The sequence below is a fragment of the Physeter macrocephalus genome, chromosome 18 (assembly GCF_002837175.3).
Source record: "Physeter macrocephalus isolate SW-GA chromosome 18, ASM283717v5, whole genome shotgun sequence".
Classification (NCBI taxonomy): domain Eukaryota; kingdom Metazoa; phylum Chordata; class Mammalia; order Artiodactyla; family Physeteridae; genus Physeter; species Physeter macrocephalus.
The window spans coordinates 49,793,943-49,815,410 of record NC_041231.1 but is presented as its reverse complement, the minus strand read 5'-3'; the positions used below and the strand labels follow the sequence as shown (position 1 = coordinate 49,815,410).

Here is a 21,468-nt window from a genome sequence, read left to right as displayed (position 1 = left end):
AAGTGAGTTCGCACGTCCCTGACACTTATGACCATCAAGTAGGACTGCCGAGCTCAAAACATCCCATGTACTTCTGCCTCATCCAAAGACCATTTCAAACAAAAGGAAAAATAAGAAAAGCATAATGCATTAAAAATCTCGGAAGACAAGAGAGAGTACCATCAGCTAACCAAAAAAGGCTGAGAACTTTCTGTAAAAGAGAAAGCAGACTAGGAAAGGGTGACAGAGAACTAGAGCAGAGACGCTGCAGGTGACTGCTGGGGGCTGAGCGCGGCCCCACGGTGGAGGGGGACGGGGAGCAGGCCGGCATTGGGCGGCTCATCACAGGAGCTCCACTTCCCCAAAGAGAGAAAATTAGGGCGGCTTAGGTAGTCAAGGAGCTTTGGAACTGTGAGGGATCTCCAAGTTACTCTGGACTTCCGTGACCCACAGGGAGGGGCCGCAGGCAAGGCCGTGGTACCCGGGGCTGGAAGATGCTAAACCTGCGCCCCCGGGGCTCTTGTTGTGGCTCCTCGAGGGCTGCAGGTCACCTCCTGCCGCCTGCACACACACCCTAAAGAGAGAGAGGCTGGGGGGTAATGCGGTCTGCTTCCACAGAGCCCACACCCCTCCCCCCACTCAGAGGGGAGGGCCAGGTGGAGACAGGTGGGACCAGGAGAGAGGACACCCCCGGAGGCTTCCCATTCTTGTCACCTAGTCCCTTTCCCAAATGTGAGTAGCCCACCAAGGATCACCTAGTCCCTTCTTTCAAAAATGTGAAGAAACCACCAGGGAGCATCAGAAATTTGAAGAAAACCAATAGTATGAGAGAGAGGCAGACAGCCTGTACTACTGATTTTTGACAAAGGTACAAAGACAGTGCAGGAGAAAAAGCTCAGTCTTTTCAACAAATGGTGCTGGAGCAATTGGACATCCATGTGCAACAAAATGAACACGGACCACGTTTCACTTCAACATGGCCCATAGACTTAAATGTAAAGCCCAAAACTATAAATCTGGGGAAAAACATAGGACAAAATCTTTGTGACCTGGCATTAGACATTAAGATTTCTTAGGCTCCTAAAGCATGATCCATAAAAGAACAAATGGATAAATGGCACTTCATCAAAATTAAAAACATGCTTTTCCAAATCTCATCTATACAATGAGAAAGCTAGAAGAAAAGCAGACGAATCTGCTAGAAAATGGTCCTAGGAGGGACCTCTGGAACACTGATGGTTACTCTCTCTGGGCTGGAGACGTGCTGTGTCAGAGTTGAGCTGCCTGACCCCCTCCCCAGCCCGTGCCCTGCTCCACTGGGTGGGAACAGAAGCAGGGTGGCAAACAAGTCCAGAAAATCGTAGTTTCCTGAAATCAAAACAACTTTTTAGGAAAAGTCACAGAGGAGTATACTTCCTTTGAATGCCAAAAAATATGGAAATGGAGGGGATTAGGAAAGCAGTGGTTTGGTGCCAGGCAGCCCTGGATTTATAGCCCCCTAAGCTCATTAGCCGCAGGCGTGTGATGTCAGCACAGTTACCACATCTGTGGGAAGCATGGTGAGAATTAGAGACGGAGAGACCATGTGACCCCGATGCCAGCACAGGTGGCCCGCAGCGAGCCCCTCTTCACTCAGGTGTGCTGAATGACGGGGACGCCTCTTGGTGTTCCAGGCCAGCGTGGGAGCCAGTTCTGTCAAATGTGGAAAGTGCATGCAAGTGTAAGGTGGTTTGTTTTGTTTCCTATAAATTCTCACTGATCTCCTTGCTAGAAGAGAAGGTCTAGGCTTTAACATTTCAGAAGGGATTACACATTCCTGTGCAGGATGGAAAAAATTCAAGAAGGAAGCCAGGAAAACAAGCATCCCGAGGAGGCTTAGAGTCAAGAGGTGAGGGTGGAAGAATTTGACACGAGGGAAAGGGAAAAATGCAGAGCTACTCTTGGAGTATTTATGACAGATGCCTTCCCCGTAGCGGGTGACTCTGGCCTGCTCGAGAGGCAGCTGCACACCAGGCCTGAGGACAAGAAGAAGCATCATAGCCAGGTCGGAGGACACCTGCTACTGACCACATGGGCTACTCGCCCAGGTGGAACCAGAGGACGCGAGTATAAGGCTCACACTGCTAAGTGGAAAGGATGTTGTCTCTTCGGCACGTGTTTCCAAGATGCGAAAGCAGATCTGCCGACACCTGTAACCCTGCCAGTCACCCTCAACTCCCCCTGATTCTCCTGAAAATGAAGTGTGATCGAAAGAAACAGTTATCATAACCTGTACATCCACACCTTCCCCTGCCAGCTCGGCCCCTAGGCTTGTGTGCAGAGCAGAACTCTGGGGTGGACAGAGTACTGAGGTGACAGGCCAGCTTGCTTTGCAGATGAGGGCAGAGGAGAAAGGAAGAGATCTGGAAATGGAGGAGGGAGCAGAGACCAGAGCCTGGGGACACTGGACCGAGGGGGACTTGGGGAAAGAGACGGGTCGCCTGAGGTGGGCTGTATTGTGGGGCTGAGTGAGACAGGCCACAGGGGGTCAGCGCACGGGAGGTGCCTCAAGTTGCTTCTGGACTGTGTTGGAGTCGTGTGTGTCAGAGAGAGGCCTGGAGCTGCTTCCCTGTGTGCAAGAGAGGTCAAGCCTTTGTAATGAAAAAGAAAGGGAAATAAGTAGCTGCTGGGAATGTCAAAGAACATGATTTGGGTTTCTGAACAAGGCTTAAAATGTCATAGTATGACTAGCAACCCATAGAAAGTACCTCAGAGTACACCAGAAGAATGAGCTTGTCAGAAAACTGGCCGGTGGAATCAAGAGAACTTTATAATTTAAGGGGGAAAAACATATGCCCAGACAAAGCCTTCGGACTAAGTGGAATTATAAACAACAGATATGACACATTTAGTTGAGAAGGTACCCAGTAATTTACAGGAGAATGTAAGAATGATGAGATTTAGGAACTTTCATAACCTGGGATATTTCTGCTTTGTTCCTGTATAGAGAATAATAGTTATTAAATGAACTCGAAGTGTAATACAACAGTTAATCCCTATGTGGGCCTGGCCCAGGGTTAGGGGAACAGCTGGTGATGTCATTAAGAAACTAGGGAGGCCTTTTCTATCTTCCCTCAGTGTGTTGGCTTTCGTCATGGTCGCAGGGTGGATGCCAGAGCTCCAGGCATCACACCTTCACACACGTGTCCAAAGGCAAGGGGATAAAAACAGTGCTGCTCTTCAGAGTCTCTTCATATTAAGGAAGAAAACGTTACCCAAAGTCCACCAACAGACTTACCCTGAAGCCCCACTGGCCAGGATTTAGTTACTGGTTCATGCCCTGACTACTGAGGAGACTGAAGGCACTTGGCATTTTCAGCTTCTAGAGTGAAAGATGGGCTCTTACAGGAAGGAAGGAGCAGAGACGGGCTGGGAAGGGAAGGCATTGAGTAGCAATAGAAGGGAATACAGCTCGTTCTGACACAGTTTTTTTAAACATTTTATTTGCTATTAGAATATAGTTGATTTACAGTGTTGTGTTAGTTTCAGGTGTCCAGCAGAGTGATTCATTTATACATATAAATATATCCATTCTTTTTCAGATTCCTTTCCCATATAGGTCATTACAGAATATTGAATAGAGTCCCCTGTGCTATCCTTGTTGGTTATCTATTTTATATATAGTAGTGTGTATTTGTTAATTCCAAAGTCCTAATTTATCCCTTCCCCCGACATTTCCTCTTTGGTAACAGTGACAATTTTACTTCTTTTCCAATTTGGATTCCTTGTATTTCTTTTTCTTCTCTGATTGCTGTGTCTAGGACTTCCAAAATTATGTTGAAAAAAGTGGTGAGAGTGGACATCCTTGTCTTGGTCCTGATCTTAGAGGAAATGCTTTCAGTTTTTCACCATTGAGAATGATGTTAGCTGTGGGTTTGTTGTATACGGCCTTTATTATGTTGAGGTAGATTCCCTCTGTGCCCACGTTCTGGAGAGTCTTTATCATAAATGGGTGTTGAATTTTGTCAAAAGCTTTTCCTGCATCTATTGAGATGATCATATGGTTTTTATTCTTCAGTTTGTTAACATGGTGTATCACGTTGATTGATGTGCAGGTATTGAAGAATCCTTGCATCCCTGGGATAAATCCCACTTGATTTATGATCCTTTTAATGTGTTGTTGCATTCGGTTTGCTAGTGTTTTGTTGAGGATTTTTGTGTCTGTGTTCATCAGTGATATTGACCTGTAATTTCTCTGGTAGATTAAAGTTTGCAAGAAGCTCTAAGTGTCAGGAAAATGCACAGTTAAGGGGAGCTGCATGAAATGAAGATGTAAAGGAAAGATGGGGGGAAGTTGGGGGGATGTGCTGGATGAAGGGGCTCCCAAAGATCATAGTAGGCTTCAGTGATGACAGTCCAAAAGAACAAGTTAAAATTTAATCAGGATCAACTGAAGGTCTTGCTTTTTTTTTTTTTTTAGAAAAATCAATCACAAAAGTACAGGCAAAAAACATCTGACCAGACCAAGTACATGTGAAAAAAGCAGGCCTGTCTCCTTAGCTGCAAGTTCAAATGAGCTAGAGGAAAGGCTGCCAGAGAAGCTTATAGCTAGAGGCAAAGCTGCCAGAGAAGCTTATAACCAGAGGCTGCAGGAAGAGAATAATTTCCAGAACAAAGAGGTTACAACCCCAAGGCCTCCTGGGCCCAGCCCTGTCTCCTGCCCAGTCTCTTTCCCTGGATTTCCCTGCCACCTTCATTCTCTGGTGTCACCCTCTCACTGCTCAGAAAGCCCTTCTCAGTGACAGCTCAGCACGTGCCTTCTCTCAGTTAATACTTGGTCAGGTGCTGGCTTCTCCAGTCCTTCCTGACCCGTGGCCCCCAGGCCCTAAGTAGAATCGACCACTGACGCCACGTTTCCTCACCACACTCCTGCCCAACACTTACCAGCCCCTCAGCCCTACCCATCTCGCGGCTGGACACAAGCTCAGCTGTGAGGGACTCAGAGGATCCCTGGTGCCTGTGTAGTGCCGGGCATGAAGAGTAGGTGTTTATGACTGGTCACTGGTCTAGTGAATTAATAAGTGAATGTTCCAGTGTGTTCTGAGCGCACCAAGACTAGTGTCTCTCAAACTCTAAAGTGCCCGTGGGCTCTTGTTAAAATGCAGATTCTGATTGAGCTGGTCTGGGACGGAGCCCCAGATTCTGCATCAGGACGGGGTCCCAGGTGAAGCAGCTGTCCTTGGACCGCACCTGGTGTGGCAAGGAGCAGAGTATCATTAAATTCCAGGCACTGCATTTCAGTAAAGATGTTGAAGAATGCAGGAGCGATCAGAATGCTCTGATACTGGGGGAGGATTGTTCTCTGTCTCTGTGTTTTAGGTTCTTGTGTTACCAACTAGTGATAATAATAGCATCCGGCTCGTGGAGTTGCTGATAGGCCAGTTGGCACAAGGCTGGTTGGCACGAGGCTGGCAGAGTGAGAGGCACACAGTAAACAGTAGCTGCTCTCACTGTTGTCATTTTTGTTACGACTCCAAAAGTGGGACCTGGGACCTGGCCAGAAGGAACATTGGGATAGATGTGGCAAAATATAAAGAAGACCTTCCTAATCATCACAGTGAACCAGAATGAGGAGGGGAAGGGTCTGCTTTGTGAGGGGTGCCCTCCCTCTGACTGGGAATGTTCAAGCGGACTTGGCTGCCCAGCTGGCAGGAGGGCCGGCGAAGGGCCGATCAGCACAGTCCCTTCCAGTTCTGCTTTGGTATGGAAGGGACCTGGGTTTATAGAGACACATAAGGGAAGAAGCAAACGGGCAGCGCTTTTCTTCCATGGTGTCCATCACTCAGGAGCCAGCTCTTCCAGAATCTTCATGTTGTGACTAACCAGGAGGGTTTTGTTCGTTTGCTTCCCAGAGTTAGAGAAGGTGTTGTTGAAAACTAGGAAAGGAGTCAAAAAGAAATGATAACGTCCCCGCACGGTAACTGCAGGAGACAGGAGACCATTGTGGCTGCAGGAAGGGGGGTGGCCACGGAGAGTTGGCCAGTGGTTGGCAAAATCAGTCCTTGCACACTGGACTGCGCCTTTATCCCTGAAGCACAGGAAGCCACTGAAGGGGCTTTGAGCGTCTTCACATTTACATTAGGTTACAGCATAGAGGACAGATTGGGAGGGGTAGCCAGAGAGGATACAAGTGGACCAGTCAGGAGGTTGTTCCACCAGTTTCCATGATGGGTTCACGTGGAGGGAGTCAAGACGTGGAGACGTAGACAAAGCTGAGAAATGATTAGGAGATGGAGTCAACCAAACTTGGTTTTCTGAGGCTCCTTAGCTGTGCATTTCGCTAATTGGGAAGATAGCCTAGCTTCAGAAGATGATCTTCAATTTAATTTTGTCATTTCAGAAACATCCAAGGGAAGATGGCAAGCAGGCATTGGTTATGTGAGTGTTACGTGAGTTTAGAGGAAAATCCGGGCTGGCAATAGAGATGTGTGCGTGCTCTGCCCGTAGATGGTGGCCGAGGCCATGGTGTGTGTGATGTCTCTTAGGGAGAGCGTGTGGAGCTGCACTGTCTGTGGTCGCCATGAGCCACCTGCGGCTACTGAAATTTAAATTAGTTCAAATTAAATCAGATGAAAAATTCAGTTCCTCAGTTGCACTGACCACATTTTGAGTGCTTTATAAATCATTCCCAGCATCACTGAAAGTTCTGTTGGACAGTGCTAATCTAAAATGAAGCAAGGGCCTAGAACTGATCTTGGAGGAATGCCAGCTACTGAGGGCCTGCCAGAAGAAGACCAGATAGAGAGGTTGGGAGGGCAGGAAGGCCAGGTGGGCTGTCACGTCACAGAGTCAAGGGCAGAAGTGTCAGGAAGGAGACAGTTGCAAAATGTCAGCTGCGGCTATGAAAGCATTAGATGAAGACCGGGGCACGCCCCTTGGATTGAACCATACGGCACTCAGGGTGATCTTAGGTTAATAGGACCGGAAGCCGATTTGGAGTGGTTGGGAAGCAAGAGGTGAGAAAACAATCAGGATAGACAACCTATCAACAAGTTTGTCTGGGAAGGGAGGCGAAAACTATAGTGTCAGCTGGAGGGGAGCACGTGGGTAAGAGGTGGAGGGGAGGGTTTTGTTTATTTGTTTAATGAGAGAAACCAGGATGTTTAATAGCCTATGAAGAATTCTAGGAATTTATCCCCCAGATATACTCACATGTTCATAAGGACGCACACACACCCGTAACCTAAATATCCTGGCTTAGAGGGGGGCTACTTAAATGAACTGTCCTGTCCATACAGTAGAATTTTTTTTTTTTTTTTTTGCGGTACTCGGGCCTCTCACTGCTGTGACCTCTCCCGTTGCGGAGCACAGGCTCCGGACGCGCAGGCTCAGCGGCCACGGCTCACGGGCCCAGCCGCTCCGCGGCATGTGGGATCTTCCCGGACCCGGGCACGAACCCGTGTGCCCTGCATCAGCAGGCGGACTCTCAACCACTGCGCCACCAGGGAAGCCCCATACAGTAGAATTCTTGCAGATATTGAAAAGAAAAAGAACTTTCTACAATTCCCGATATAGGGCCGTCTCCAAGATTTATTTTGCAAGATGTAGAATAGGATATATTATGCGACCCTCTGTATTAAAAACAAGAAAGTAGATATTTCAGAAATATCCTACGCCGATATTTGGGGGATAAAAGACTTCTGAAAGAATGATCACGAAATTGGTAATGTAATAAGATGAGGGACTGGAGCACAAAGATGGGGGTGAATTTTTTTTCACAATATATTTTTTTAGTGCTTGATTCTTTTCAACTATGTACGTGCATTTTAAAAATAGAAATATCTTTTAAAGTCCTTCGGAAGGATTCATTTGAGAGAGAGGTTGAGTAATCAGGAGAGGAGAGAGAGAAGTGACCCCATCCCGCCTCTCTGGCCAGGACCCCTTGACCCTTGATTATGCCATTGACCAGAGCTTCATGAAATCAAGCATATTTTTACTTCAAATGAGATTTGGTGACGTTCCATCTTAACCATCCCCTAGATCTATTGCTGGAGAACAAATGACCCCAGAACAAACATTCACCCCCTCACAGTGTCTGTATCTGCACGTGGCTCCTGGGTGCCTCTCGAGGCTGTAATCAAGGAGTCGGCCAGGGCTGCAGGCGTCAGGGCTGACTGGGGGGGCTCCCCTCCCCAGCTCACGGCCTCAGTGCAGGGACATCAGTTCCTTAGCACGTGGGCTGCTCACACCCGGCAGCTGACTCCCATCAGAGCCAGCAAGCGAGAGAGGGAGCCCCCAGGACGGAAGCCGCAGCCTCTTTGTAACCTCGTCTCGGAAGTGACGTCCCCTCACTGTGCCGTGCTCTGTTGTCTAGAAGTGAGTCACTGCGTCCAGCCCACACTCTGGGAGAGGGGCTTCCGCAGGGAGAAGGAGGACATTACTGGGGGCCCTCTTAGAGGCTGCCCACCACCTGTCCCCCAGTTCAGCTCAGTGGAACGCTTGTTGATATGCTCCCGTGCTATCGCAGTTCATCAAAATCATGTCTGCCATGAACGCAAGGGAAACCGTGTGTTCATCACTATCTGCTTTTCCTCAGAATAACCAGTTGTTCTTTTATCATTCTGCAGTAATGCTTTAGGGACTCCCAGCTGTTTTTATACTTTATGGATTCCATCAACTTGATAAAATTTGGGAAGTTTGATAAAATAGGAAATGACCATCACTTCACCCTTCAAAATCATTAGGGAACATTTTCCTATACTACGTAAGAAAAAGGCCTTGTTTTTAGAAAGTATATACTGATGTAACTAGGGGCAAAGGGGTGTGTTGTCTGCCACTTATTCTCAAATGATTAAGAAAAAAATAATATAAAGAGAATGATAAACAGGGAAAAATGGAAGCAGTTGGTAAATCTGAGTAAGCGTATTTAAGATCCTTACACTATGCTTGCAATTTTTCTGTCAGTTTGAAATAATAGCAAATTTTAAAGTTTGGAAAAAAAAATTCTCAGGCCCCTCCCCAGACCTGCTAAATGAAAAGTAGGAACTCATCTTATGAAAGATCCTCAGATACATTCTGATTACTGATCATCAAGGTTTGGGTCTCACTGCCTGAGAGCCCATCTCACTCTGCTCTTAAAGCTGCTGAGTAGGGACTTCCCCGGTGGCGCAGTGGTTAAGCATCGCCTGCCAATGCAGGGGACACAGGTTTGATCCCTGGTCTGGGAAGATCCCACATGCCACAGAACAACTAAGCCCCTGTGCCACAACTACTGAGGTTGCACTCTAGCCCGTGAACTGCAACTACTGAGCCCGCGTGCCACGACTACTAAAGCCTGTGCGCTCTAGGGCCCACATGCTGCAACTACTGAGCCCACGTGCCGCAACTACTGAACCCCGTGCACCTAGAGCCCATGCTCCGCAACAAGAGAAGCCACTGTAATGAGAAGCCCGTGCACCGCAAGGAAGAGTAGCCCCCGCTCGCCAGAACTAGAGAAAGCCTGCGCGCAGCAATGAAGACCCAACGCAGCCAAAAAAAGCTGCTGCGTAGAGCATCTGAAATTGCCAAGTGGACTTTTGCTTCTTTGGTAAAGGAGGTTGTCCATGGGCTGGTGTTCATCCCGTCACCAGCACCCTTGGCTCTCCTTCAGCGGTAGAATTGGCTCTCTGAGGGAAGGGGATTTCGATGGCAGAGGGGACTCTAATTTTGAAGCCTAGGGAAGAAAGGAGCCCCCTGGGATGTGTTCGTGGTCTCTGTGAAGGGTAGATGCAGGTGGTCTCAGCACAGAACTGTGCATCCGCCCCACCCTGCCTCTTGGGCTCACCCACAATTCTGGGCCACATCTTGATCACCCCCGTACAGGGGCCCTGGCTGAGCTTATCTAGTGAGTGACCCTGTCCTGGGGAGCCCACCGTCTGGTAGGGAAGCCACAGGCAGCCCAGGGGGAGCACAGGGTGGGGCCTGGCAGCCTTCCTGTGGCAGGCCAGGGAGGCTTCGTGGGAGGTGTGACACATGAGTGGCTTGGAAGAGCAGCAGGAATTCACAGGTGCATGTAAAGCCGTGGGACCCTGAGACTGGTCACCTGCTGCCAGGTCCCCGTGCTGGTCCCGGAGGTCGGGAGTGAGTGCCAAGCGCGGCCTGCTGCCCTGCCCTCGGTGCTGAGGGCGGTAGGGAGGGGACTAGAGAACCAGGAGAAGAGGCCCACGAGGTGGGTTCAAGGGCCAGTCCGGTGTGCCAACCTGGCCGGAAGCCCAGGGGTCTCCCACTCTCTCCTGGGGGCTGCAAGCTCTTCACAGCGTGAAGCATGCTTAGCCCAGGAGTAGATGCCATCGGAGGGGTCAGTGGGGCTCTGCTTCCCTGGAGCAGTTCAGGAGGGAGAGCAGTCCAGAGAGCAGTCCCTGGAGGGCGGGAGCTCCAGTGCCGTGGGGTGAGCTTGAGTTTGCACCCGAGGAGGGCTTTGCTTGGAAAGAGCTGTCATCTCATCGTGTTGAGGCCTTTGGGCCCTGACTCACCCTGCTGGTTTGTGTTGTTCCATTTCCCTCGGGCACGTTTTCCTCTGTGGTCACCGTTACTTCCTCCCAGCCCAGGACATTTGGCTGCTGGGCTGTGTGTACCTGGGGAGCGACTGGCTTTTCTAGCCCACCCGAGAGAGCCTCGATACCGGTGCCAGTTCCTTTTTGAACATAGGAACGGTGGGGCTTTGTCCCTGAGCTTTTTTAATTAATCATGGATGTTATTCTCTTCCCTTCCAATGGTTTTCATGCCCTCTTAATTAAGCCTGTATGAGTAAGAGCATTTAATCTGTGTGGCCTGCCATGTACTTACCTGGAATGCTTGGTTCAAAGGGTAAAAAAATATACATACCCACAACCTGGAACAATTGCATAATTATTTATTTGGTGCAAGATTGTTGGCTGGACTTGTCCAAAACAACTTACGGAAACACTGGTTTGCTTCCCCCTCCTAGAGCTGCGTAACTTAACTGTGAATCAGCTGTGGGCTTTGCTAGGTGACTCAGAATCACTTCACCCAAACCTGGCCGCGTGCTCCTGAAACATTTATCCCATCTCCTCTTAACAAAATGACTTGCAGGTCGTTCAGGGTAACAGGCAAAAGTCATCTGTAGTTCATGACTTTTTTACCAAGGGATTCCCTGTTAGCAAACAGCTTATCTCTTACGCTTTCTGCTCTTCTTGGCTTCACGCAAGAAAACAGCATTAATGGTAGAGGAAGAGCTGAACAGTTGAAGACATGTTTAATTCAACACCTACTGGATGGATCAGCTTGTGTTTCTAAATAACAGAGCAAGGAGGTTGAGCTCTGACCAACTCGAAATAGTGTGACTTTTGGTTAGAACCTTTGTCAGAACCTAAGTATGAGGCTTAAGCAGGATTGTGCTGGCTGACAGCTTAACCTGAATGGTGACTGGGATCTCTTTTTCCAAAGGTTGGACTAAAGAGAACACTGATCACATGGGCTAGATGCTGTCTTTCTAGAACCTTCCAGTCTCTGAAAAGTGTGTCATGGAATCAAAGAAGGAAGCCATTGCTGCTCTCAAAGCATAAACTATAGCCACGTTTTAGACTTAGAAGTGGCGGGTAGAAGCAGGTGGAATTGGAATGAAGCTTCTTTCTGAGGTGATTTTAGGAGCCTCATGAAGTGCGTTTTACTGCTGCTTCCCCTGTTAAGTACACTCTTCTGAATGTGCCTTGTAGATAGAGCTACAATATTTTAGTCCTAGCTTTTACTCTCTTTCTGAATTCACAATTTTCTTTTACATAACACACCTGAATTTTGGTAATACTGGCCTCACCTAGAGAACCAAGAACGTCTTCTAAATTCACCCATGTGTTTTGGGCCTAAGAAAAATCAGAACTTTTCTGTTTCCATTGGGTGAACAAAGTATGACCCTGTGATATTACATACAGAATAATAAATTTGCTTTTACTATATTTCCATTATTTTGGAAAGAACTGCAGAGATCCTTGGGACTGTGGTCAGAAACAGAGACGAGCTCATGCACCTGCAATGTGGTCTCGCAGCGCCTCGCTCTGACCCACTTCCTTCCCATCTGGGCATCCTGGGAGCACTGCCCTTCAAGGCCGAGAGGGGCACGTGTGTAATGCACTAGGCAGTCAACCCATGATTGTTTCCATAATTAGTTTCAGTGAAATTCTGTAATCGTTGCAATTCTGAAGATCCCATCTCAGCCCATCTAACACCGCACGTGCCACAGGCCAAGTCTCACCAAAGCACTCGCACACTCAGGAGAAGCCCACCGTGGTTTGAGTAGGCTGTACTTGGGGTGGGGTGTCAGCCACAAATGCTCCAATTTCTTCATGCAGGCTCTGGGCTCTGATCACACTGGGATCTTGGATTCTTTGCTCTCCAAGACCTAGAGTACATGTCTGCAGAGAAGTCATTTCTGCTTCACAGACGAAGCTGTGCTGCTGTCCTCACGCAGGTGTTTCTGTTGTGCACACACATCGTTATGGCCTGTTCCTCTAAGAAACGTTAGCGTCCAGTGTCAGATGTCAGTATAAAAGGGGAAGTGGGAAACCCACAGATATGTCCCCTGCAGTTCGGTGCTCTGGGGACTCCAGACAGATTTCAATGGCCTGTTGTCACCAACTGGGACAGCCTTGTGTCACTTCAGTTCTAGATGTCAGAAACTACTGACTGGCTGCCCAGGTGTGTGCAGGGCCCTGTGGTGGAGCAGTGAGGAGTGGGCCGTGCCAGTGCCATCAGCCTGTGTGGCCGTCAGCACTGGGCCCAGGGCCTGCCACTCACCCAGGAGGGATGCAGGTGATGGGGAATTCAAGTGGAATGAAAGACGTAGGGGTGAAGCAGGAACTAATCCTACTTCATGAGGCTTAGAGGTGGGAATCAGTGGGAATGAGCTGTTCTGAGCAAAAGGAAATCAAGAGGATGAAGGCTCGAGTCCCTGCCTAGCACTTAGGGTGTTTTTCTTGGAGAAAAAGATCAAGCATGACCATCAGCTCTTCCTGGCTCCAACTTGACCCAGGCCGTGCCACTCAGCAGCCACGGGCACCCAGGTGGCCATTCCTACCCGCCAGGGGACAGGACCCGCCGCCCCAGGGGTGGAGGGTACATGTTCATCTCTTGGGCATGGAGGCAATAAAATCATAGTCAATATTATGATTATTGGCTTGGTTTTGTCATAATGTTGACTTTGAGATATTACATGACACGAATGGAGGACATAGATGTTTGTGTTTATCAAAGGGCCATACCCTGTTTAGGTGGGGAGAAAACCCAGTAGTGCTGAGGACGATCCCAAGGGTGATGGGGAACTCCAGTGCTTTCTCTGCGGCCCGAAATCGTGCCTGCATTTTACAAGGGGTGACGGGTGAGGCGTTTCTGCAGGCGGGAGCCCCCTCTGCAGGGAGCAGGGGCCCAAGTGCCTGCACAGGCAGGTGCCCAGAAAGGGGTGCAGACACCGTGGGCACAGATGCAGCCACTCACCCTCTCCTGCTGTCTTTTTCCTGGTGGTGACCACCAGTGTTTTCTTAGATTAAACGCTATTCCCCCTTGATATGAAGAAAAATGTTTATTTTAAATTAAAAACATTTTTTTGGTTGAAACCCTGGTGCAGGCAGTGGACTATTTCCTACATTTCATTTAGTGAACTGTTTACCTCAGCCTTTTATTTTTCTAAACTCTGGGTTTATCTTTCATGCCACAGTGAAATTGCATCCCCTCATACTCTGAGACTTGGGACTCACTGAAGGAGCCTTGGCGGGGGCGGGGGGTCTTTGGAGCCTCCCCTTGTGGGTTGGTGCTGTTATCCCTCTGTGTCGGTGCCTGTTCACATCCCATCCCCCAGCCTGAACCCTGAGCCCTGGAGTGTTCTTGCCCATCATTTAGGACACATTAAAGATGAGGACTGACCAAGATCATTGTCGCAGATTTGGCTGGTTACAGACCCCTCTGGGTGTCATCTCCCAAGTAACCCGAGTGACCTGTGTGCTACGCATGGGGCTTCCTGACCTCGACAAACTCGTGCTGCAGGAGAACACTGCCTCCGTCCTTGGCTCCCAGGCTTCCTGACAGGAAGGGAGAGGTATCTTGCAGGCCCAGCACACCCTTCCTCCCAGGCCTGTGCCTGCATTCAGATCAAGAGGAGGCTGGTTCCTGAGCATGTGATGCTGTGAAAGTCTTGTCCAGGAAGCACTTCCTGCAGAACAGATGCTGTTGGTCATCTGGATGATCTGAACAACTGGGTTAGTGTCCTGGTAGCATCAATGAATGTGTCAGTATCATGGGCTGATGGTAACATATCAGACTGTCAACCTCTCTCTTCTGATAGACAGCCCAGGACCATATTGTAGCAGAACCTGGATGGAGGATTTCCTCCTGCATTTCAGTTTGCAAAATAACGTCACACCTAGAGATCTAGTTACTACATTGAGTGATGCCTTTAAAAAAGTAACTCAAAAAAAATAAAATAAAATAAATAAAAAAGTAACTCAATTTTTAAAAGAAACTTAGTCATTAGTCCTCTGATTTGGGGGTAAACTGATCACTATACTATTTTTACATGAATACTTACCAAAATACGAAATGCTCTTTTCCCTTTCTTCCACAGAATTGGTGTCACCTTTGTCTGTCTTTTCTGTCCTGCCATCTCGGGCCATCCCTGTCATGTCGCTCTTGCTTTTGTCACCTTCTTTTGTGGTCACAATGCACATTACACGATGTGATGTTCCAGAAGTATTAATTGTGGTTTATATATATATATATATATATATATATTTATATATTTATATATATATATATTTAATTTATTTAATTTATTTTTATTTATTTATATTATTTTTATTTCCTTATGATTAGTCATAGCTTGTTTTTGATCTTATGGACACTGATTCTTTTTATTTACAGTTACACTTCTCTTTTACAAATTCCGTCTGCCTTCTGACCTGATCCTACACGGTGGGACCAACTGCTCTGGGCCCCTGAGTGGCCAGGGTTAAGGCACCGTCAGCCGAAGCCTGGCCTCGAGCCACTGCTCTACTGTCCCCCTTTGTGATGTCCTCAAGGCCCTCCAGAGCCCAGAACTCTTATTCTCCACTCTCATATCTGGATGTTTCCAAATTATATCTGTTCAACTCAGCTGCCTTTTAAGCAGCATCCATTACCACTTTTCTCTCCTCATCTAGTAAAGGAGATGTCGCTGATCATAACCTTCCTTCTTCTTGGATAATTCATGAACATTTCTACTCCCTCTTTATGTGTTCAGTAAATTGCACTGTGTTGCCAGGTTTAGGTTTGCTCATTCTTTACATTCCCCTCTGTTGGAGTTGCTCTCTTAAGCTGTTCGCCCATCACTAGCTTTCTTTTCCATGTTTTAGCTGTTCAAGCGCTTGTGATTTTGCCACCTAACTTTCCCACTACATTTTCCACACTTTCTTGTTCTTTGCCTTTCTTTTAGAAGCCTTTCTTTAAAACATACTCACACGGATTTCTGGGTTTTTTGAAAAAATTAACTCTTAAACTTCCTTTCCAGAATTTTAGGCAACTTCTAAAATCTTGCTTAAATTTGTGCTTAAAGGTCAGAATAGGGTAAACATGGTGTGTTCTAGAGCCAGATTCCCTTGGTTTAGAGATTTAGCTGAAGCAGACAAAAGTCTGAGCCAGGTGGGACAGGACAAGATTTCAGCCTCACCAAGAATTTCCAAAATACAGGCAAACCTTCACAGGATGGAAGTGTGGTCCATCCAAATCCGAATCTCACAGCACAGGTGAACCCAGTGGATAATGGGGTGATGTTATAATAGTCCAAAACCAGCACAGAGTCAGGACGCACCATCAGGCAAGAGCCGGGCAGCCGCAGGTTAGCAGCCCGGGCTCTGGAGCCACATGACCTGGGCTCAAACCTCCTCTGAGCTGTGTTACCTTGGGCAGGTTTCTCAACCTCCCGTGCCTCAGTTTCATCTTTAAATTGTTGAAAATTGTGTGCCTCTCATCGGGCGGTTACAAGGAGCAAATGAGTTAGTATATGTATAGTTTAGAACAGCACCTAGTATGTAATATAAGTGGTGGTCACTGTAAATTAAGTTACATGCAGGTAATAGAATGTAACAGACATTAAAAGTTATATCAACAAAGGAGGAAAAAAGAGGTTTTGACATACGAGCTTGGTTAGAAGTGCAGGAAATGGGGAGGGGGGAGGTCAGTAACCAAGACTTCCATGAAGCTGGCACAGAGGAACGTGTATGAAGCACAGGGACTCAGGGACACTGCCTGAGCCCCAGAGCCTGCAGGAAACAATCTGTAGGTAGTGTGTCCACCCCATGCTAAGGCCCGGGGAACCCAAGGAGGGGTTTGTTAGACTTATCACTTAGTGATTTCGTGTGGATTTTGGATAAATGGGAAGGATCACATGTAGGGTGCCCATAACTTGGAGAAAATATTAGCACCCCCTGGTAGAGTATGAAACGACAGCGGTGATGAGCAGCTCTGATGAGGGCTTTTTGTTCCTAATAATGTTTCCCAAACCCAGGGAGGTGGGTCAGCCTCTCCTCAGTTTTGCTTGGTCATCTTTTGTTAGTGCCTTGCAGCCACCTGTGCACCTTTGTGGCCTGTAGCATCAGCAGATCTGTAATGATTTTAACAGCCCTGATTGGCTGTAGCTAAATCAGATGCGCACGGCTCCCTGCTCCAGCAGCGTCAGCACAAGTGCACACCTGATGGTGGTTGAAAAGCAAGCCTCTGGCTTCTGCAGGGCCCCTCACTCTCAATTGAAAGTAATTTGCATTCTCAAAATATCTGTGACGTTTTCTTTTAAAGTGCCTTTAACTTTTGGAAATTTCAATCTGAAACCCAAATAATATGCGGAGAACACAGGCTCAAAAAGTGATGTTTTTAAAAATTTATTTATTAAACTACAGTTGATTTACAATATTGTGTTAGTTTCAGGTGTACAGCTTCAGATTCTCTTTCAGTACAGGTTATTACAAGGTAGTGAATATAGTTCCCTGTGCTATATAGTAGACCTTGTTGTTTATCCATCCTATATATAATAGTTTGCATCTGCTAATCCCAAACTCCCAACCCTTCCCTCCTCCATCCCCCTCCTTCACAACCACAAGTCTGTTCTCTATGTCTGTGAGTCTGTTTCTGTTTCATAGATAAGTTCATTTGTGTCATATTTTAGATTCTACATATAAGTGGTATCACATGGCATTTGTCTATTCTGATTTACTTAGTATGATAATCTCCAGGTCCATCCATGTTGCTGCAGATGACATTATTTCATTCTTTTTTTATGGCTGAGTAGTATTCCATTATATATATATGTACCACATCTTCTTTATCCATTCATCTCTTGATGGACATTTAGGTTGCTTCCGTGTCTTGGCTATTGTGAATGGTGCTGCTGTGAACATTGGGGTGCATGTATGTTTTCCAGTTATGGTTTCCTCCAGATATATGCCCAGGAGTGGGATTGCTGGATCATATGGCATTTCTACTTTTAGTTTTTTAAGGAACCTCCATATTGTTTTCCCTAGTGGCTGTACCAATTTACATTCCCACCAGCAGCATAGGAGGGTTCCCTTTTCTCCATACCCTCTCTAGCATTTATTATTTGTAGACTTTTTAATGATGGCCATTCTGACCAGTGTGAGGTGACACCTCATTGTAGTTTTTTTAAAAATTTATTTATTTTATTTATTTATTTTTGGCTGTGTTGGGTCTTCGTTGCTGCGCATGGGCTTTCTCTAGTTGCGGCAAGCAGGGGGGCTACTCTTGGTTGTGATGCGTGGGCTTCTCATTGCAGTGGCTTCTCTTTGTTGCAGAGCGCGGGCTCTAGGTGCATGGGCTTCAGTAGTTGTGGTGCGCAGGCTCAGTAGTTGTGGCACACGGGCTTAGTTGCTCCACGGCATGTGGGATCTTCCCAGACCAGGGCTTGAACCCATGTCCCCTGCATTGGCAGGCTGATTCTTAACCACTGTGCCACCAGGGAAGTCCCCTCATTGTAGTTTTGATTTGCATTTCTCTAATGATTAGCAATATGGAGGATCTTTTCATGTGCCTGCCGGCCATCTGTATGTCTTCTTTGGAGAAACGTCTATTTAGGTCTTCTGCCCATTTTTTGATTGGGTTGTTTATTTTTTTGATACCGAGTTGCATGAGCTGTCTGTGTATTTTGGAAATTAAGCCCTTGTCAGTCACATTGTTTGCAAATATTTTCTCCCAGTCTGTAGGTTATCTTTTCATTTTGTTTATGGTTTCCTTTGCTGTGCAAAAGCTTACAAGTTTGATTAGATCCCTTTTTAAAATTTCTTTTACCTCGGGAGACTGACCTAAGAAAATTTTACTGCGATTTATATCCGAGAATGTTCTGCCTATGTTCTCTTCTAGGAGCGTTATGGTGTCATGTCTTATATTTAAGTCTTTAAGCCATTTTGAGTTTATTTTTGTGCATGGTGTAAGGGTGTGTTCTAACTTTACTCACTTACATGTGGCTGTCCAGCCTTCCCAACACCACTTGCTGAAGAGGCTGTCTTTTCTCCCTTGTATAGTCTTGCCTCCTTTGTTGAAGATTAATTGACTAGGTGTGTGGGTTTATTTCTGGGCTGTCATGTTCCACTGATGTTATGTGTCTGTTTTTGTGCCAATACCACGCTGTTTTAATTACTGTAGCTTTGTAGTGTTGTCTAAAGTCTGGGAGAGTTATGCCTCCATCTTTGTTTTTTCCCTCAGAATTGCTTTGGCAATTCTGGGTCTTTTATGGTTCCATATAAATTTTAGGATTATTTGTTCTAGTTCTGTGAAAAATGTCATGGGTAATTTGATAAGGATCACATTAAATCTGTAGATTGCTTTGGGTTGTGTGGCCATTTTAACAATATTAATTCTTCCAATCCAATAGCAGGGGATATTTTTCTATTTCTTTGTATTATCTTCAATTTCATTTATCAGTGTTTTACAGTTCCCAGCATATAGGTCTTTCACATCCTTGGTTAGGTTTATTCTAGGGTTTTTTTTTTGGCGGGGGCATGGGGGACACTATTGTAAATGGAATTGTTTTTTACTTTCTACTTCTGATATTTCATTGTCAGTAGAAAGAAATGCAACAGATTTCTGTATATTGTTCTTGTATCCTGCTACCTTGCTGAATTCATTTATTCTAATAGTTTTTGTGTGGAGTCTCTAGGGTTTTCTATATAGAGTATCATTACATCTGCATACCATGACAATTTTACCTCTTCCCATTTTATTTCTTTTTCTTATCTGATTACTGTATTAAGACTTCCAATACTATGTCAAATAGAAGTGTTGAGAGTGGACATCCTTGTCTTATTCCAGAATTTAGCAGGAAGCCTTTTAGCTTTTCACGATTGAGTATTATATTGGCTATGGGTTTGTTGTAAATGGCTTTTATTATGTTGAGATATGTTCCCTCTATACACATTTTGGTGAGATTTTTTTTATCATGAATGGATGTTGAATTTTATCAAATGCTTTTTCTGCGTCTATTGATGATCATGTGGTTTTTTACTTTGCTTTTGTTAATGTGGTGTATCACATTGATCCATTTGTGTTTTGAACCATCTTTGTGACCCTGGAATGAATCCAACTTGACCATGGCATATGATCCTTCTTATGTGTCACTGGATTCTGTTTGCTAATATTTTTGCTGAGGATTTTTGCATCTATATTTATCAGAGATATTGGCCTGTAATATTCTTTTTTGGTAGTATCTTTGGTTTTGATATCAGGGTGATGGTGGCTTCATAGAATGACTGTGGGAGTGTTCCCTCCTCTTCAGTCTTTTGGAAGAGTTTGAGAAGAACAGGTATGAGTTCTTCTTTGTATGTTTGGTAGAATTCCCCAGTGAAGCCATCCAGTTCTGGACTTCCGTTTGCAGGGTGTTTTTTAAATTACAAATTCTATTTCATTTCTAGTGATCAGTCTGTTCAAATTATCTGTTTCTTGATTCAGTTCTGGCAGACTGCATGTTTCAAGAAACTTGTCCATTTCTTCTAGGTTGTCTGTTTTGTTGGCATATGATTTCTTATGGTTTTTTGACTTTCTGTGGTATCAGTTCTTATTTCTCCTCTTTCATTTCTTATTTTATTTATTTGGTTCCTCTCTTTTCTTTGTGGTGAGCCTTTCTTCTTCTCTTTTCTTCTTGATGAGCCTTGGTGGCCAGAGGTTTGTTGATTTTGTTTATCCTTTCAAAAAAACAGCTCTTGGTTTTTTATTATTTTTTTAATCTCTTTTATTTCCTCTCTGATCTTTATTATTTCCTTCCTTCTGCTGACTTTAGGTTTTGTTTCTTCTTCTTTTCCTAATTCTTTTAGGTAGTAGTTTAGGTTGTCTATTTGAGATTTTTCTTGTTTTTTTGAAGAAGGCCTGTATCACTATGAACTTCCCATCTTAGGATTGTTTTTGCTGCATCCCATAGATTTTGTATGGTTATGTTTTCATTGTCATTTGTCTCAAGTTATTTTTTGCTTTTCTCTTTGATTTCATCACTGACCCATTGGTTTTTTAGTAGCATGTTGGTTAGTCTCCATGTAGTCATTTTTTTCTCATTTCTCTTTCTCTGGTTGATTTCTAGTTTCATGCCATTGTAGTCAGAGAAGATGCTTGAAATAATTTCTATCCTTTTAAATTTGTTGAGGTTTGTTTTGTGCCCTAGTATGTAGTCCATCCTAGAGAATGTTCCATGTGCACTTGAAAACAATGTGTATTCTGGGTTTTTTAGACTGAGGTCCTGTAGATATCAATTAAGTCTAACTGTCCTGTTGTGTCATTTAGGGTCTTTGTTTCCTTTTTGATTTTCTGCCTGGAAGATCTGTCCACTGATGTCAGTGGAGTGTTAAAATCTCCTACTATTATTGTGTTCCCATCAATTTCTCCTTTTAACGTTTGTTAGTATTTGTTTTAATGTATTTATATGCTCCTATATTGGATGCATTTATATTATATAATATTAATAACAAGAACATTATAACAAGTATAATATTCTCTTCTTGTATTGATCCTTTTGTCATTTTATAGTGTCCTTCTTTGTCTTTCTTTATGGCCTTTGTTTCAAAGTCTATTTTGTCTGATATGAGTATTGCGACCCTTGCTTTCTTGTTTCCATTTGCATGAAATATCTTTTTCCATCCCCTCATTTTTAATCTATGTGGATCTCTTGTAGGCAGCATGTTGTAGGTTCTTGTTTTATTATCCAATCTGTCACTCTATGTCTTTTGATTGGAGTGTTTAGTTCATAGACATTTAAGATAATTTATTGATAGGTATGTATTTATTGCCATTTTAAACCTTGTTTTCCAGTTGATTTTGTATTTCTTCTTTGTTCCTTTCTTTTTGTTTTTCCTTTTGTGGTTTGATAATTTTCTTTTGTATTACACTTGAGTTCTTTTCCTATTGGTTTTTGTGAGTCTATTGTATGGTTTCTTTTATTTTTTAATTTAATTTTATTTATTTTTTTATACAGCAGGTTCTTATTAGTCATCAATTTTATAC

At 45.2% G+C, this 21,468-nt stretch overlaps 1 protein-coding gene across 3 annotated transcripts in view; it reads left to right on the top strand.

Moving 5' to 3' along the window:
* The window catches only part of ANO10 (anoctamin 10), a 261,614-nt gene that overhangs the window by 230,289 nt on the left and 9,857 nt on the right, over nucleotides 1-21,468 (top strand). The gene's annotated exons all lie outside the window — the stretch shown is intronic.